The 19,120-nt window shown below is 37.0% G+C and overlaps 1 protein-coding gene across 3 annotated transcripts in view; it reads right to left on the bottom strand.

Annotated features, from left to right (window-relative positions):
* Positions 1-19,120, bottom strand: part of LOC105469844 (fibroblast growth factor 14) — a 681,850-nt gene that overhangs the window by 561,963 nt on the left and 100,767 nt on the right. The window contains exon 1 of one of the 3 annotated variants that reach the window (XM_071081607.1): positions 10,352-10,372. The exons of the other annotated variants lie outside the window; for them this stretch is intronic. The gene's annotated coding sequence lies outside the window, so the exon portion shown is untranslated. Of the gene's footprint in view, positions 1-10,351; positions 10,373-19,120 lie in introns of those variants that run through there. 3 annotated transcript variants of the gene reach the window in all.

Genomic DNA, 19,120 nt, shown 5'->3' with positions numbered 1-19,120 from the left:
ATTTACTTGCCAGGGTTTGCTTCTTCACCTTCCAACTTTGAGTTATATATTATTTGAGTGTCTTTTTAATATATTGTGTCTATTATTTTGTTCCTCATTATATATATTGTTGATCACTAATTTGTAATACTAATTCTAGTAAACGTATGCCAGGCACCGTTCTAAGTACTTTCTGTGTATTTGCACACATTAATATTCACAGTAATTTCATGAGATAATACGACTGTTATCTTTTACCATCATTAAAGAAAAAAAGAAAACTTAGCCATACAGAAAACCTGCTATAATTTTCCTAAGGTCACACAGTAAATACAGAATGAACTGCGCTTTCAAATCCAGCAGTCTGACTCCAGGGGCTCTGCTCTGAATCACTTAAGTATATACCATTTCTCTAAAAAACAAGACTGCACAATTATTATTGCATGCTATTTTAACATAATTCCCATTCTTAAAAGATAATGTAAGAACAGGAATATTGATGTATAACAAACAGAAAAAACAACATACAGAGGGAATAAATCATAGTGACTCAACTTCTTCATTGAAACAGCTTTATTATATTCTCCCTACAAATGACGTTTGTCTTACTCCTCCTCTTACAGAACTACAAAGTGTTGTTCTCATGTATTTCAAAAGAAAGACGGGAATAGTAAGTCTTAAGTTCAAGAAGTGAATATGGAGAATTTGATTTCCATGTTCTGAACAATTGAGGCGTGATCAGACTAGAGTTGAATCCTAACTTTACCCTTTTACTAGATGTCACTGTAGCACAGATAGTTACTTCCTGTAGTGCCACATTTCTAATCTGAAAATAGGGGCATTAAGCTATGTCTCTACATTATTGTGAGGACAAAATCAAATGCCACATATAAATAATGGGCACAGTGACCAATGCATACTAAATTATAGTTTTTCTTTCCTCAGCTTTGCTCCCCTTAAAAACCGTAAGTTAATAAAAATTGAACCCTTCTTGGAAACAACACAGTCTAAAACTCTAAGCTTTATAATATAACCATTAACATCTTGTTCAGAATAAAATCCTTTAGGGACTCTATTTGAAACGCACCTAGGCTCTCCTGGAAAATCTCTGGCCATCAATTCTCCCTGCTGAATGCACAGATGCCTTCCAAGTCTTCTCCCTAATGTTATACAGATTCTTTCCTGCATTTACATCTATTGGAAACAGACTGGCTTGGAGACATGCTGCCCAGAGACCAGGCCTAAAGCTATATTCTGCGTATGATTTAACATATCAGGGAAGGAAGTTGTATACATGGTAAAATAATTACAAATATCATTTAAGTATAACGTGGATGCAGTTCTATACATACTAAATAATTATTTTTCCTTTTTTCACTCGGCTCAAACAACAGTCCCTTCTCAGACCACATGCTGCAGGGAAATTAGGCGATTATTCCAGCATTTCCCAGACATGTCAGCTACTAAAGAACAAATAGCATGTTTATCTCTTTAAAATTATGTAGCAAGTTGGAAACAAATGTCATTTTAACAGCTAGTACCAGAGTTTCCCAAAGAGAGAGAACTGCCTTTGTTTGGGAAAATACCTGGAGAGACTGTTGTAAGTGAGGGAGTATGACCCAAAGAAATGTTTTATGTGAAAACACTGCAAAACCAACTGATGTTGACTGCTCCATGAGATGCTCATAGAATCTGGAGGGTGGAGAAGATATCAAGAAAGGAGAGAGGGCAAGCCATGAGTGAGAGTGGAGGGGGCAGTGGTCAGCAATGGAACAGGATGTTTGATCATGTGGAAAAGGAGCTCAATTTAAAAATTTCCAGAGTCAGGAATGCAGGACAGCAGCTGAATGAGTGTTTGATTCTACAAGCTAAACTGCCTCAGTCACTGCAAACCTTCAGTGCAGCCATTATACACACCAATGTCTTCTTTGGATGGTGGTTTTTGTTTTATTTTGGAAGTATGCATGAGACAAAGGAATAAGAACAGCTCCAAGAGCTAAGATTTAAAAAAGAAACAAACAAGCTCTAGTGTTTAGTAGGAATATGAAAATAGATCTAGAGTAAACATGAGAAAAGGCACCCCTGGGAAACACGAGAAATCATGGGGAGGACATTGAGCTTCCTACAGAATATGAAGTTCAGAGTTTGAGTAGACTCTGTGTACATTTCAAGGGAACCTAACATCATAGTTCCATGAATGAATAGACACAATCCCTAGAGGAGGAGTACAAAATAAATAGGATAAAAAGGTGCTTCCCAACGTGCTTGGAGAACTGGACTTAGATTTCATCTATTTCTGCTATTACTTTCTTTTATTTTTTTTCCCCCAAGTTCTTGAGTTTCAGTAGTAATATTTTCACAGAGGCAAACATAAAATAATTTTAAGGAATTCTAAATGAAATCAAGCCATTGTTCTGATGAAAAGTAAGATTTTCTTTTTACTGGTTATAAAATAGAGTAGCATCAAAACGGAGTTACCTGAATGCAGGCCCTGAGTAAGCTCAGGAGGTAGTAAGGGCTGTCCCTGAGCCTGTGCTGCCATCGGTCCTTGAATGCTTTTCTGGATTTAGAAACTTCCAGTAAAGAAGCAAGAGTGGCCCTCTCCCTGAAAACTCTATTTATCAGCCCAGCAAAGACAGGGTGTGTCTCATCAACATTCTAGCATGTTTTGGTCCCAACTCATCTCCCTCCTCACAGTTATCCACTCTTCAAAGCAGAGGAAATAAGCCCCTACCGCTATCATTGTTTTGACCTGACTCTACTCCACCATGGTCACCAACAACCTCCTAATGATCAAAACCAGCAATCTTCTCTTCATTTCCACCTCTCCACACTTGCCCCTGAAGTGTAGTCTTGTCATAAAAACTACTCACCTCACCTTGAAATCTTTGACTCTGTTTTTCTTATGTATTCCACTATTGCTCTGATCCTAACTTTTTTTTTTTAAACTTTAAGTTCAGAGGTACAAGTTCAGGGGTACTGAAATGACTTCCAAAAACACTTCTCCAGATTTCTCATCTCTCCTAGCTTCAGGCCTCTATTTCCAAAAGAATACAGTACATGTCCATCTAGATATCTTACTAAATAACTCAATATCTGTGTGTCCCAAATAGTGGTGGCAACAAGGGATGAATCTGGTCAAGATTTATCATTTCTCTACCAGACACCTCTCACAACTATGCCAAAGAAAGAAAATCATATGCCTGCATTGCAAATGCAGCAACTTCTTCTACCATCTTAAGCCCCACACGTATAAATGCAGAATATGCCACAGAGGCTAACATTGCCCCTTCTCCTATCCCTGCTTCTTTTTTTTTTCCTTTGAGACAGTGTCTTGCTCTTGTTGCCCAAGCTGGAGTGCAACGGCGAGATCTCAGCTCACCACAACCTCTGCCCCCTGGATTCAAGCGATTCTCCTGCCTCAGTCTCCCGAGTAGCTGGGATTATAGGCATGCGCCACCACACCAAGCTAATTTTGTATTTTTAGTAGTGATAGGGTTTCTCCATGTTGGTCAGGCTGGTCTCGAACTCCTGTCCTCAAGTGATCCACCCACCTCGGCCTCCCAAGGCATGAGCCACCACGCCCGGTCTCCTATACCCACTTATTACAGGTTATCATATAAGGAACCTGAGCCACTTCTTATTTGGAAATTATTTCATCTGTCTTAATGTCAGTTGAGTATCTGTAACAATAACTTATTTCATTTTCTTTCCAGCAAAATATATCTTTATCTCCCTAACACTTAGTGCTCCATAATGATATGTGGAATTGAATGGCTCTCTACAACACAACTTCCTCATGCCCACACCTACCTTCAACATTTATCTTAAGCTCAGCTACTAAGAGATTTCTAAAGTTGTGCTTCCTAAAGCTGCAGTTCTCAAAATCCACTCCACATACATGTGAAGTCCATCGGAAGCCCCATTTTAAAAATAATTTTTGTAATCGAATAAATATTAGAAACACTTCACACTTCCTCTTGGAGATTCATTCCAACCACTATTAGGTCACACTATTTTCACTCATACCCCATTGGCCAAGGCTTGATCACATAGCTATCCAATGAAAGTTCTGAGAATTCATGTAATTTAAAAAAAAAAAAAAAAAAAAAAAAAGCCTTTCTAGCTTCTTAATGTAAATGTTTTCCAAACCTTTTCTTAAGTTATATTTATTAATATCTGAAAAAGATTAGGATTCAGATTATCTATATTGAAAACTGGTAGTGGTTTAGATAAGGCAGGCATTTACCTCTTTCTCTGAGAGACAAAAAGCAGCCCAAACTTGTATGGTGGTTTCAAGGCTCCTTGTATCTTGTTGCTCTGTGGTCCTGCAAAGGCAACTTTTCATCCGTGACTGCCCCAGCTCCTGCCATCACACTCATGTTCCACTCAATGGAGACAAGAAAAGAAGGGGACATACTGCACTATTTTGAGCAAATGACCTGGGAATTGAGCACACTATTTTCACTAAAATTCCATTGGCTATGGCTTAATCACATGATCACAACTAGCTACAAGGGAGGCTGGGAAATGTCTTTAGGGACATGATCATATGCTCAGCTGAAACCTCTATTACTATTTCAAAAAGAAGAAGAAGAGAATAGAGAATGGAGAAGAATTTGTAGTCTCTGCTATAATAGCTCCAAAACCCCTTCTGGGACATGCTGGGCTAAAGACTTGATGAATATGAGTAAGATTATGGAGGATGCACATTAAGTGATCTACAAGGAAGTCTTTTACCAACGTTATCTAACATCTTCAAACGTTCACACTGAAAAACAATCCTTTGTCATCAATTTCATTTCACCATATCTTGCAAAATTTAGTATAAATTCCAACCATTCTTAGAAAATTCCTTTATTAAATATTTTTAAATATTTTCAAAGATTTGCAGTAAGCAATTTCTCTGAACCTACTGTCTACTGCCACCATACTTCATTGAAAAAATGCAATCAAAATTTCTTTTCTCTAATGTGTGTGTGTACAAAAGGGAGATATTAAATTATATTAAATAATTTTTTTAATTCCCTAATCCTTAAATTCAGGTCTGCCATTCACTAGTTGTGTAAACATAAGCCAGTCAGTTGATTTTTCCAGGTCTCAATTTCTGAGTCTCATTTCCTCTGTAAAATGAAAATAATGCATATTGCAGTATTGTTGTGGGGTTTAAATGGAATAATGCATATATATGTCAGTATGTAGTAGGTAGTCAATCATCATTGGCACTTACTTTCACAGGCAAAAAATAGGTATTATAACTAGATGATCCTTAATATTCTCCATTTCTGTGATTTAAAAAATAGTGAAGGGTGGGTAATGCAGAAGTGCTGGCACTGGAACTTTAGGCAATGCTGTAGTAAATTGGTGCTTTTTCCCCCGCAAGAGACAGCAGCTTTCTTGAGGTCATCTCAAAGTCTAGGAAATAGGTCTTGCATACACAAAAGCATATTTCAGATGGCATAGCCAGAATGTCTCCAAATCGCAACTCTGACAAAATCAATTATAAAACTTCATAAGATTGTCTTGATCTTATAAAGGACTGTCCCTCATGAAGAACTCTATGAAGTCCTCAATAAAATTTGTTGATGATGGGAATGATTGAGGGTTGCTGGGTAAATAAGGCAGAACCTAATGATAAATGTAGCAAAGTCTCAATGAAAAAATTAATTAGTAAAGTTGACTTTGCCTAAAGTTTAACCTTTGTACAATATGAACAAAAAAAGAATTAACAGTGCAATCACCTCTCACATTAAAAAATGAAAAAAATATTATTTAAAAAATAATGAAATTGGTCTAGACGCTCTCAAGATATTTTTGTACTCTAAAAGTTTAAGAAATTTTCAATATTAATTTCAGTGTGATTTTTTTAGATTAAATACAATTCTATGCATTAAGTACAAGTACAGAAAGCCATCTGAGTTTGACAGTCAGCTATAAAATAATAGAAACACAAAACTAAAGCATTCCAGCAGGAATATCAAACATAAATGCTTACTCATGGTTTTGATGCAGACAATCCTACTTTTAAAAAATTAAATGGTTTTTCTTACCGAGGAGTAAAGAAGACCCTAAATAATTAATATAATCATTGGTTCTTATTGCAAATAGTCAATGTTTAAGTCTTAGCTCTCTCTCACCCTGTCATTCTCCCTTTTCTATTTCTCTCTCTCTCTCTCTCCCCCCACTCCCTCCCTCTCTTTCTCTTTCTCACCACTTTGAGCTGTGTACATTATATTTTTCAAAAAGGAGGAAAAGAAGAGTCACCAAAGACATAAAAAGTATAGAAAAAATAATGAATCTTGGAGGACCCTATGATTGAACATATTTATTCATTTAGAAATTGTAGCCACAAGAACACATCTACTTATACTTTCCTAATGTCAGAGGAAATTTTTTACAGAGCAAAGGATAATACTCATGACACCATAATAAATCTCCTTGGTGATTTGATTGAAGTTCTCGGTACCTATATTAATACAATTTTTTGGTTATATATCCTGCTTCGAAGTGAAGAATTATTTTATTAAGAAGAATTTCTGGAATGTGTGATGTTATATGAATGTATTTCTGGTAGCTATTTTTCTGGACATAATAATAAATATAGAAAACTCACTTTCTTGGAATGGTTTACATCCATGAATTTCAGGAATTAGACTGAACTAACAGTTGGTGGGGTAAATGCTAGTTGAGACTTATATCGACAATAAAGTCGGTTCTTCAATAACTTGGAAGGTTACACTAAGAGTTAATACCACACAATCTCTGCCCTGAATTCTTCTGTATTTTGATATTAAACTGTTTGAGAGTGCACTACATTCCAATATTTCTAATGGCTTTTCTTCACAAACTCTACTTTTTTAGATCTGTGTTTATTTAGCAAATGGATCAGATAAATCTTTGTGAACTAGCCAAATAATATTTTGATGCCTTTTAATATATTGATAGCACTTAATCAGTGCCCAACACTGTTCTAAATATTTTAAATACTTACAACTTACAATAGGGTAGGTACTATTTTTATTCCCATTTTCTAAATGAAAAAATGGAAGCAAAGAGAAAGAAAGTAATTTGCCTAAGGTTACAACAGCTTGTAACACATGAAGTCAAGGCTGATACTTCAAGGCAAAAGGTTGCAGAGTTGCAGGGATCGTAGTACAAGATAGAGGATTGGTAAGGAAGACTAAGAAGGGGGTACCCCTCATGGAACAGGATTCAATAGCAAATCAGCATCAAGAAGGAAGGAAAACTCACTGGAATCTATATCCAGAACCATGGGTCTGAGATTCCTAAAACATCCTGAGAGCAAAATAGGTCTCATTGTTCACGACACACTCCAACTTTGTAGACAGAGTTAAGTAGACCCATTCATGAATGTTTTTATTTAGGGTCCAGCATTCCTAAGCAATCATTGCCATATTCTCACCAGGTTTGTCCACAAGCTGGTGTTTTCTGCATGCATTATGAGCACTAACTCTTTAGCACCAACTTCCCCGACCACGTTGTCCCCAGCCCACCAGTCTGCCCCCTCCCGCTGCCCAGAAAGAAATCCCCTGCTGCCCAAAGCTCACCCATCACATAGGAACTGGTCAAGTTCCACCTCTTCCACAAAATGCCCCCTTTCCTCTTAAAGACCTAAATAGCTGCAGCATTTGTCATCTGTATTTTACACTCAGTCACATATTTCATGGAAATGTTTTTGCTTCTCTGCGTGCATAACTAACCTGGGAATTATCTGAGGCCAATGACCCTGTAGTATTACTTCTCTCTATCTATAAGTATCACTTAACTCACAGTGCTCATCATGGTGTTTGCTTACACAAATTGCCTAATGGGTACTTGTTAAATAAATGTATCCATGAATGTCATAACTTCCATCAACCCACTATATGTAGTATGCAAAAAATGCTCAATAAATCCTCATTGATTAATGAATTATTTCACTGTTGAGTCAGAAATTGTTTGCAGTATTACAACAAAAGACTGTGAACCTAATCCAGTGCTAGTTATTTAAAATAAATAATATTTAATAATATGTGTCAAAGGCACTTTGCGTAATTCTACAGGAGCCACACTATGGACTAATCCCTGGGATTCTTTTCTAAAGAAGGCAAACATTTTCCTTATTCTGTCAAGCCCAGTGAGAATACATGACATCCCTGGTCATTCCCTCCCTATCTTTGACACATACTTGAAAATGGTTGTGATATTTGAGCTTTAATAGTTGTGGGGTGGGGGGCAGGGGGAGGGATAGCATTAGGAGATATACCTAATGTAAATGACGAGTTAGTGGGTGCAGCACTTCAACATGGCACATGTATACATATGTAACAAACCTGCACGTTGTGCACATGTACCCTAGAACTTAAAGTATAATAAAAAATGAACAAACAGAAAACAAAATCATATTTCAGAAAAAAAAAATAGTGATTGCAATTAGGAAGACGACTAGTAACTCAAGGCTACAGTCCCTGGCTTTGGTTTTGCTTTGACCGTTCTGTAAATGTGTATGTACACAGCATGCTTACGTGTACTGCATCTGGTGTAATACTAAGAGTATGAAATTAAACGTGACTGGAGATTAAATATCAGAGTCACCTTAGTTTATGACATTATTTGGATATAATCACTATAATCACTATGAACATATCTATTTCCTAGTAACTGCTGAAAAGGTAGACATGCAATTTAGAGGATAATTCTTTCAGAAAACATCTCTATTAATGCCATGCCTTTTTTTTCTTCTCCTCTGCAAAATGTTTTTGACTTATGTTTTATTTAAATTTCAGATTAGAATAGTAGGGAAGATCACATAGTAACTTATATCTCCACAACGAGAAAAGACCTTACTTGATCAAATTTCTAATACTGAATGCTTAATATTTAAATTCTTGTTTTTAATCTAAAAGGCCCAAGAAGACCTACTAAAATATATCAAATGAAATTTTAAAAGTGAAAGATAAAAATGTATGCAGACAATATTATTCCATTTACTTCCATGATAACCCCCTTACTTTATTACAGACTTAACTTTGGGGGGATAATCCTTTGGCCACCGGAGTCCAGCTTTTTACCTTTGTCTTCCCACTACCTGAGCACAGCAGAAACTCTCTAATAGTCTTGTTATTCCAAACATCAGATCCAGCGCCTGACACACCGTAGGCATTCAGTAGTTGTTTGTTCAATAAATAAATGAGAATCTTTTGAAGCCACACAAATGAACTAATATCATTTGAGGATGAATGATAAAAAGCATTTGCATCAGAGAATAAAGTAGCCTTTGAAGTTGAATCTGTCTAAGAGTCTAAAAATTCAAAGGCTCTTCTACATGACCATGACAGTTTATTTTATATTAATACTACTTTGAAACAATGACTTCATTTTCTCCAACTTTTTTATTTTCCTCCATCATAATCATAAAAGGCTAATAAAGTGGTCATGTTTATGTAATATTGCAAACTAAAGTCTATTGCAAACTGGTGAACACAATTTGTCACAACTGACAAATAATGTGAGACTTATTCTCACATATCCTGTTATTCACAATAATTAACAGAAAAACTGGCTCAAAGATCTAACTTTGTATTAATTCTAAGTGCAGCCTAAGAGATTTACCTTTTTACTATGCCATAATAATATTCATAGAATTAAAACAAAACAAGTACTTTGAATATCTCAGAAGAAAAATATTATTCCCATAAATTTTAAATAGTCCTTCCATGACACAAAAGTATCCACCTTTTGCTTATTTGTGGAGTAAAATACATTTCCTATATCTTAATATATCTATACAGCTGATGTCTTTTCTCATTTTTTAAAATTTATTTTAAATTTTTTCTTTATTTTTGAGATGAAGTCTTGCTCTGCCACCCAGACTGGAGTGCAGTGGCGAGATTTCAGCTCACTGCAACCTCTGCCTCCTGGATTCAAGCAACTCTTCTGCCTCAGCCTCCTGAGTAGCTGAGATTACGGGCACCCGCCACAATGTACAGCTAATTTTTATATTTTTAGTAGAGATGGGGTTTCACCATGTTGGCCAGGCTGGTCTCAAACTCCTAACCTCAAGTGATCCTCTGCCTTGGCCTCCCAACATGCTGGGATTACTGGTGTGAGCCACCATGCCTCACCCTCTTTTTTCATTTTTAAAAGCTTGTATCCTTCAACATTTTTCTCTATATTCTGTGAATTTGTCAGGTGTTTTTTTTTTTCAATAGGAGTACCAATAAATGCCAAGGTTAGCCAATGAAAGCCTGGGCATTATAGGATGTCACTAAATTGATTTCTTGACCCTTTGCCTTACAACACCTTCAACATCAGAGAAGTAGGGATTCATTCGGATACTCCTCAACACTTAGTATTACTAGAATTACATTACCAATTACAAATTGTCCATCACTCCTTGAGTGTGGTCTCTTGTGAGCCCTGTAAAGAATTAAACAAAAAGTGATGAAGGTTTTAATTCCACCGTGGGTCTGCTTGCCATCACTATATTTCTAGATTTCATTATACACATTCATATATTTATACACCATTCATTCCCAGCATTCTCAAGATGCTTAATTTTAATGGTGTGATAATCTGACTAATGGCTTTCTAGCCCATTAGAAAACCCATTGAAACTATTTTGATAAAGAGCTAAAATTAAATATTTTAGGCTTTGTGCACCGAAAGTTATTTGATGCAGCTACTCAAGTTGGACATTATAACATGAAAACCATCATAGGCAATATGTAAAAGAATGAGGATGGCTATGTTCTGATAAAATTTTATTTCAGTGTCTGTACACCTAAATTAAATGCACATAATTGTTTATATAACACAAAATATTAATCTTCTTTTGGTGTTTCTCAGTCTTAGCTTAAGGGTTGTACAAAAACGAGTAGGAGGTAGGTTCAGCTTGCAGATTGTAGTTTGCTGACCCCTGCATTAGACTTACAGACCCATAAGAACAGATTCTGTGTCATATCTTAATTTGCCAACATAGGTCCAAGCCTTAGACAATGCTCTATACATTGTACATGCTCAACACATGCTTAGAGGGTGAATTACTGCTAAATAATTTACGGTTTTCTTAATACCATGGTTACCTTGTTTGTGTGTGAATGATTTTGTTGGTCTCTCTCTCTCTCTCTCTCTCTCTTTCCCTCCCCCTCTCCCTCTCTCCTCTCTGTCTCTGCCTTCTCTCTCTCTTTCTTTCTCTCTCTCCAAGATTCTAGTGAAGTCAGAACATGGTAGCCTTAGAGGGTTATTCTATTCTTAAAGGGTTATCCTTACCTTAAAGGGTAAGTTATTTCTATTAAGTTCAGGATATTTAGAAAGAGACTTAGTTTTCAAAGAAGAGCTCAGTTAAATAACTCAAATGGTACAATGAACTGAATGATTATTTCCCACCAAAATTCACATGTTGACAGTCTAATCCCCAAGGTGATGGGATTACGAAGTGAGATTTTTGGGAGGTGCTTAGGTCATGAGAGTGAAGCCCTCCCAAATGGGATTAGTACCTTTATAAAGGAAACAGACAGCTCCCTTGTCCCTTCCACCACCTGAGGAAGCAGAGAGAAGGCACTGTCTATAAGCCAGAGCATGAGCCCTCACCAGACACCCACTCTGCCAGTGCACTGATATTGGACATCCCAGCTTCCAGAACTGGACGACAAATTTCTGTCTAGCTTATAAGCTACCCATCTTAGGGTATGTTTTATAGCAGCCTGAGCGGACTAAGACAAATGGTAATAAGCCATATAGCACATTATCAAAATAGTCTCTGCTACCTTCCTGGAGCAGCCCGAGTGCAACAGTCAACAGTCTCCTAAGATTGACATATCTTTAACTCTCTGGACCTGATCTACTTTGTTCTGGTGCCAACTACCAACTTTTCCATTAAATTCTAGTGCTGTGCCTGAGCCCGGCACCAATGTAGCATTGTGTCCTGCATATGCAAGACTTGGTTGTGGTCTTCAGCTTTATTCTGGAATGAGTGATAGGGTAGCGCCCCGAGCTAGGTCCGGGTCTACTGTCACTTCTACCAGAGCAGATTTAATCCTTTAAATCACATAGTCATTTTCACCCTACGCAGTGGTCACCAGCCCTTGCCACAGCTACCATACCTACAAAATGACATATCAGCAGCAAAGGATAACTCTGTCTTTGTGAGACCTACTCTATGGATCTACGCAAACCTATAGAGTTTAAATTGTTCTTTAGGGGAGCATAAGATGTTGCAGAAACCAAGTACGAATTCTATAACCAATAATATTTTGAAAAACAATGTTATTTTTATTCACTTTGTATCACTTTCACATAAAAAGAAAAAATCAGAACAAAGACAGCGTTAAAACAGAGCAATAGTATTTTACAGGTGGTAAGCTGCATGTTCTCTTGTGCATGACTCTAAAAGCAGTAAAAAGATGCTTTGCTAAAAAGCATGATTGACATAAATTTTCTAACTTTTCAGCCACACACTGTTGAAAATATTTCTACCAGTGAACTCAAAACAGTCTTATAAATTATCTACATTCCTTCATGAATCATCATTTACTAGTTACAATTAAGCCTTTTCTTCTTTTTAAACTGTCTTTACAAATATTACCCTGGGAATTTCATACATGGGATTTGGTCTTACCTTCAGTTTAGAGAAACTGTATTTTGAGTTCTGAGTAGAAGGTGGAGAGGAACTTGCTAGCATGTTCATAGGATTTGGGAGGAAAAAAAGTCTGGAAGTTTTCACAGTGGTGCTAGGAGAAGCTTAAAGGAGTGTATTCCTTCCCTGTGTCAAGAATGTGTTCTCTATTCACCAAAGTAAATAAATAACTACACAGGTATAAATTAAAATAGATGGATCAATAAATAACATTTTTAGAACCAGAAAAATCAGCATCCATCAAGCTGAGAGTCCCCACACAATACCATACTATGGGGTGTGCTATACTGAGGAAACCAAGGAAGGAATGGCAAAGACTTGGCTGGAATAAAATCAGATCCTAAGAATAAGACTGGCAAAAAAGACAGAGCTCAGAGGCCAGCAGCTACGTACACCTGAAAGGATTCAACAGGTCCCAGGAAGGTGTCTGCACCTCCGCCCTGACTCCTCCAATGCTCTGGTTTTTACCACCTTGAAGGGGAGTTGGGATCCTACTACCTGGGGTCCTATCACCTATTGTAGGACCCCAGGCTGACCCTCCTTCTTGCCCACATGGTGCCTGTGGTGCCTACTTAGACTTAAAACACAAAACTTGGAAGCATTTAAAGGATAAGAGAAATGCCTGAGAGTTGCTGCAGTGAGTCAGCACATTAATGCTGACTCCACAGTTATCTGGATTAGAGCCGGTCTTGTCTGTGACCTGGACTCTCATTTTGCCCAATCCCAAGCGCTTGCAGAATGACTGGCTGGCTGGAGCTCCTGCCAATTTGTTCTTCTGGCTTACATTTCATTATTTAACATAAACCAGGAGTCAGTACTAAACCAGCCTTCTTGTTCTCATATCTTTCATCATCCCAGAAATTGACAAAAACTGACAGAGTTGAGAGGATGTCTGATTTTACCTGCCAAATATTTCCTAACTTATATTCTATAGCAAAAAAAAAATGACAATTTCAAAGCATTTTCAAAGCAGGAGATTTTAATGTATTGTTATTCTTGGGGATAAATCTTTAAGGATATTATCTTCCAGAATTTCAGATGTAATGGGAAACAGTAAGATCAGTATCTGAAGTAGTTTCCACAGATAAGTCTAGATCATTATATTTTTTAAAGATACGTACATGGACATCAGCTTGTTCTGGGCTCTCGCATATATTTACTACAGTGTCAGACACCTACCAAGTGCTTAATAAGTATGAATTCTTAGCTTGTCCTTCAGGGTTTTGGGTAAGCCTTTGCAATTTCCAAGTCGAAATTCAGCAAAACTTTATGTATCAAACAGAAGAAACCACCTCACCTACAACAATGGGCCTGAGACTCAGCAGGATGAGAAATATCTTTTTATGAATACAGTTTTTAAAATATGGAGCCACCACACACAATAAACAGCAGGATAGGTCAAGTATTAGACAGCAATGAACGCCAATGGGTGGTTTTTGCATCTCTTTTGAATGCAGTGGGCCATAGCCATGGTCCTCATTTCTTCCTATTTGGCACATGAGACATCTGGACCTCTCTATTAGCCTGAGGTCACAGCACTTCGTGCAGGAACCACAGATTTAAAGAGACCTTGGTATGTATTCATAAGGCTGAAATGCAGATCACATCTGCGCAACTCCACCAGCCCTTTGTTCAAAATCTCTCCAGGATCAATGAATAAGGAAAGCAAGATGACTGACAGGCAGTACTAAAAGGATTAGCAAATTGCAGCTCCCTTCTCACCACCCCACTGTCTGTCCATCTCTGGTATCCATTCCTGCTCTTTACCTCCCAACTAACATGCTCCGTGTTTCTTCCCCTAGAGAAGATGATGAAAGCAAGAGATCAGGTATTCAAAATTGCCATGAAGCTTCTCTCTTCCTTGCCATGCCATCCCTGGCATCTTGTCAGTTGGCTTCCAAGTTTCAGCATTCACTTTATAAAATGAATTAATTTGTGTGAAATTTGCTGATAGATGCAGGCTCAGCACTCTCAATATTAGAAAATGACAAACCTTCCTGATAGAATTTGTCTTTTAATTGTCTTCCCTTGGAGAATACATATTTTCACTCTCCCTATTGCTACCATGGGTACTGCATTTGTCCTGATCAGTACAGTAACACAAAGAGGCCATAGAGAAGGCATATGGCCAGCTGCACTTTTCATTTCCTGGTTCTCTGTTGACAGTATTGCTTATTTCCAGATGGATAAATAGTTTGCACCTTAATGTAATCAAAGACTGAAAAAAAGATTCCACTTGAAAAATATCTGGGAATAGATAAAAAAAAAGGGGGGAAAATAGGCCTCTGAGGCAGTATCTACAATGTGGAACTGAATTTCACTCAACCTTCACAAACAATAAACCTCATGTTTTATAACATTTTACTGAAGCCTTATTTTCTAATAAATTCCCTTTTGTTTTGATTCTTATTGCTGTATAATAAGCAAAAAAGAAAAGAACAATGGCTGGAAATTCTGTCTGTGTGATTTGAAGTGCTCTCACTTGCATGCTGAGAAGTGTTATAAGGAATATTTTTGGCATCAGCTGATGATAGCAGCTTGGTACTAGCAGCTCTTGATTCAAAATGTCATATGATACAATAATACACAAATTGAGTCCACAGAGGGGGAAAACTCATGCAACCTGTCACAGGTACAGTGAGTTTCCATGAGTATTCAGGGCTGGAGATGTAGAAGTAGAAACCTGAAATCTGAAGTATGAAAAAAATTAACTAACACTTAACATCCACAAATACCAAGCAAAAAATAACAAATGAAACATAGCAGTTAAGTTATGCAATCATAATACAAGTGGCTCCTCTAGTCAAAATCTTATGGCACAAATCTATGAATGATCTGCTACAACTAAAGTACTCAAGTCAATGGGAAAACATATTTATTCAAATAAAATGTCTTTTCTATGACTTTTTAAAAATTAATTTTCTTAAAATAACAGGTCTTTTCTCCATTGCTTAATCTTCATCTTCTGCCGTTTTTTCCTAGAAGACTGTTTGGTCCAAAAAAAACCACACATCCTGAATGATTAGGAAAACTATTAGGACTGCTTTATTAAAAAAAAAAAACAGTTTTAATATTAGCAAGAAATTTATTTCATGTTATCTCTAAAAATAATTACATTCTAAATATTAGTTCCAGGGTCATTCCTTAACCCCGTGGCATCCCCTTGGCTTGAACTCTGTCACTTATGTTTGAATATTTGAGTGGTTGCTGGGACTAGATTGTCAATTTCTGTTTGCCATCCCCTCCTTTCTCATTTCCAGTATGTCTCCAGTGGTCAAAATAGCTGTTTCCTCCTGATAATACTAGTGAAATTTTTCTAGTTTCACTTTTCCCTAGTCTATATAGTTAGACTGCCATTGTTCAAGTTTCGCCTCCCTCAGAACCATCTGCGTGACCTCTATCAAAAGATGGCTCCCTCAGTGCCTCAGTTTCCTGATCTACCTCCTGAGGTTACCGTGAGGACTAAAAGGGTTATAATAGCACTTAGAACAATGTCTGGTACAGAGTAAGATCTGTGTTAATATTCTCAACTTGAAAATTGAAGTGATTTCATTGTGAAAGCATTATTCAAAATGTTTTTAAAAATCTACTTCATTTTTCTCCCATTAGTTTATGGATTACTTTAGTTTAAGTAATTCGTATGATTATTTTAAGTTGGCCACCCATAGGAGTTTAAAACCAGAAAGAACCATAAAAATCATGTTGTCCAACTTCTACAGGAGGTTCTTCATCATTATGATTATCACCAGGCATTTGTTTCTTAGTTAGTTGTACTTCTCATGGATTCTGGTGCCACTGGAGTGCATTTTTATCTAAGCTTAGGGCATGGAGATGTTCTCAACAGTATCTAAAAATTCACTTTCTTCTCTGTCCCTCTCATCAACATTTTTTGAACAGTGCTGATCTTTACTCTACCATGCACTGTGATATTTAATGGTTCGTGGTTTAGGCAAAGAGGATTCCTAGTTACTCTAGAGTTTTCCTTAGCCTTTAGCAGCCTTAATTTTTTTCTTGTCCTTTGACTTGTACAGAACTGTGTGGTTTGTGATACCTTTGCACAATTATTACACAATGGATCCTAAAACCAACTTTCTAAAGATCAATGAAGCAGGCATAATTCTTCCCTCATTCTCCCCCAGGAAACTGAGAATCAAAGGCTAGGATCTTGCCTGAGATTACAGGATTACAAGTACCAGAGAGAAACATAACGTCCAAGTCTTATTAGGATTTTCTCTCTAAAGGGTTTTTCACAGCACCACATTGCTTCTCCCCAAAACACATTGCTTCATACAACCATATTAATAGAAGCAAATACCTCAGCAAAGGGCAGAAACCAAGAAAATGACAGAAACGATAAAATAATGTCTGAATGGGCAGTAAAATATTTACACCATTCAGCAGCTCTAGGTCAAGTTCACACTGAGGCCATCCAGATGACACAGAGATTGAGAAAATAGACTCCTGAATTCCCTATCCATCCAAAATGGAGTAGAAAAATAAAGTCCCTTTGAACTATAGAAAAAAAAAACGAAGAATTGGCTTCGGTCATGTTGCTTCTTAATGTTGGTTACGTAGGACTGAGTTTGCACTGTCAGGACCACTGTTTCTGTTCCATTTGGAAGGTTAGAAAACCATTGTTATTTAAGTAAGGTAAGTAAATTTCAACTCTGCGATGAAAAGTTTTTGCATCCCCTTCAGATATTTAGGTAAAACGAAGTTGGTGTGACATTTCTCATCATGTCTCCCAGGCCCAGAAAGACAACAGATGGTCTCTGAGTTCTAGAGATCTCTTTGTGTTCTATATTAAAATGTTTTCCAATAGACTGACATAGTGTAGGAGTCTGGCTCTTCATTAAAAAATTGTTTCTTAGGTTTTCTGCAACTTCTTCTGAGAAGTATAAGATTATGAGTTATCGTGGTTTGCAGCTTGGTGCACAAAACCCCTCTGCACACCATATTGGAATCACTTTGTATTTTTGGGGTGGTCTGCAGAATAGGGCAATGAACTTATGGACACTTGACTGGCCTTGATAATCCCCTGATGTGCTGCAAAGCAATTAGCAAGTAAATTTTTGCTAAGTACACTCAAGAGTAATAAGAAAAATCTTAAATTGTCATCAAAATGCTAACCATAGATTCAACTAAAACTGGACCAAAGAATGGCATATTTAGTCTTGAGCTTGAAGACCTAAATCACACAACTATAGAAGCACAATTGTGCATCCATAGTGCTCCATTTTTCCTTCCAAACCACTTTCCCCAAAAAAAGCAGCTTTGGAGACTGTCTTTACTTCAGTTAGATGCTAAAGCTCAAGAAATATGAAACAACCCAAGGAAACTAGAATTCAGCAGCAGTGCTAAGACAAAATTAAGTGCACTCCTTTCAGCTATTCATGAAATCCTCATAAAGAGGCCAAACTATTGCATTCTATCATGGAGAGAACATAGTTGAAATAATTTACATGTTCCAATTTTAGTGTAGTAAATCACCCCAGCATAAAAATCACACAAATATAGCAGAAGTTATCTTACCCATGATTTACCTACTAGAATCATTTAATCAATACCAACAAAAAAAAAAAGTAACTTTACAGTGGAATAAGATGACTATGCTAGCTCAGACAGGTACTCAAAGTCAACATCAGTGGTGATAAGTCATATTGATGTTATTGCTAGATAACCTTCACATGATAGGAGAAGGTTGGCATTTTACCTCGGATTTTCCTCCCCTCAAAACCTATAATACTTTTCTAAACATGAAGAAAATACCAGACAAATTCAAATTGAGGAGCATTCTACAAAATACTTGAACCAAAGCTCTTCAAAACTGTTAAGGCCATCAAAAACAGGGAAAGTTTGCAAAGCTATCACAGTCTAGAAGACCCTTAAAAAGACAGACAACTCAATGTAACATGGTATCTTATATGGGATCCTGGAACAGGAAAAGGACATTAGGTAGAAACCAATGAAATCCTAGTAAATTGTGGACTTTAATTAGTAATAATGTGTCAATATTGATTCATTAGTAGTTATGACAACCGCAGCATACTTACATAAGAGGCTATGTAAGAGGAAGCTGGGTGTGGGATATAATGAGAATTCTCTGTACTCTCTGCAACTTTTCTGTAAATCTAAAACTATTCTGAAATAAAAGGTTTATTACAAACAAAAAAAAAGGGCATAGGGGTTCATGCTTATAATCCCAGCACTTTGGGAGGCTGAGGTGGGAGGATTGCTTTAGTCCAGGAGTTTGAGACCAGTCTGGGCAATATAGCAAGACCCTTCCTCTATTAAAAAAAAAAATCAAAAAATTAGCAGGACACCTGCAGTCCCAGCTACTTGGGAAGCTGTGGGAGTGGGAGGATGGCTTGATCCCACGAAGTCATTAATGATTGCATTATTAAATGAACCAAAACTATTTTTTATCTCTTCTGTTTTACAGATCAATGTGATGGTGCCCATGGAAAGCTGGCCACAGTGGCTGGGATGCCCTCACAGACTGTC

Source organism: Macaca nemestrina, chromosome 16 (assembly GCF_043159975.1).
Source record: "Macaca nemestrina isolate mMacNem1 chromosome 16, mMacNem.hap1, whole genome shotgun sequence".
Classification (NCBI taxonomy): Eukaryota; Metazoa; Chordata; class Mammalia; order Primates; family Cercopithecidae; genus Macaca; species Macaca nemestrina.
The sequence above is the reverse complement of the archived record's forward strand: the minus strand, read 5'-3'. Positions and strand labels throughout refer to the sequence as shown.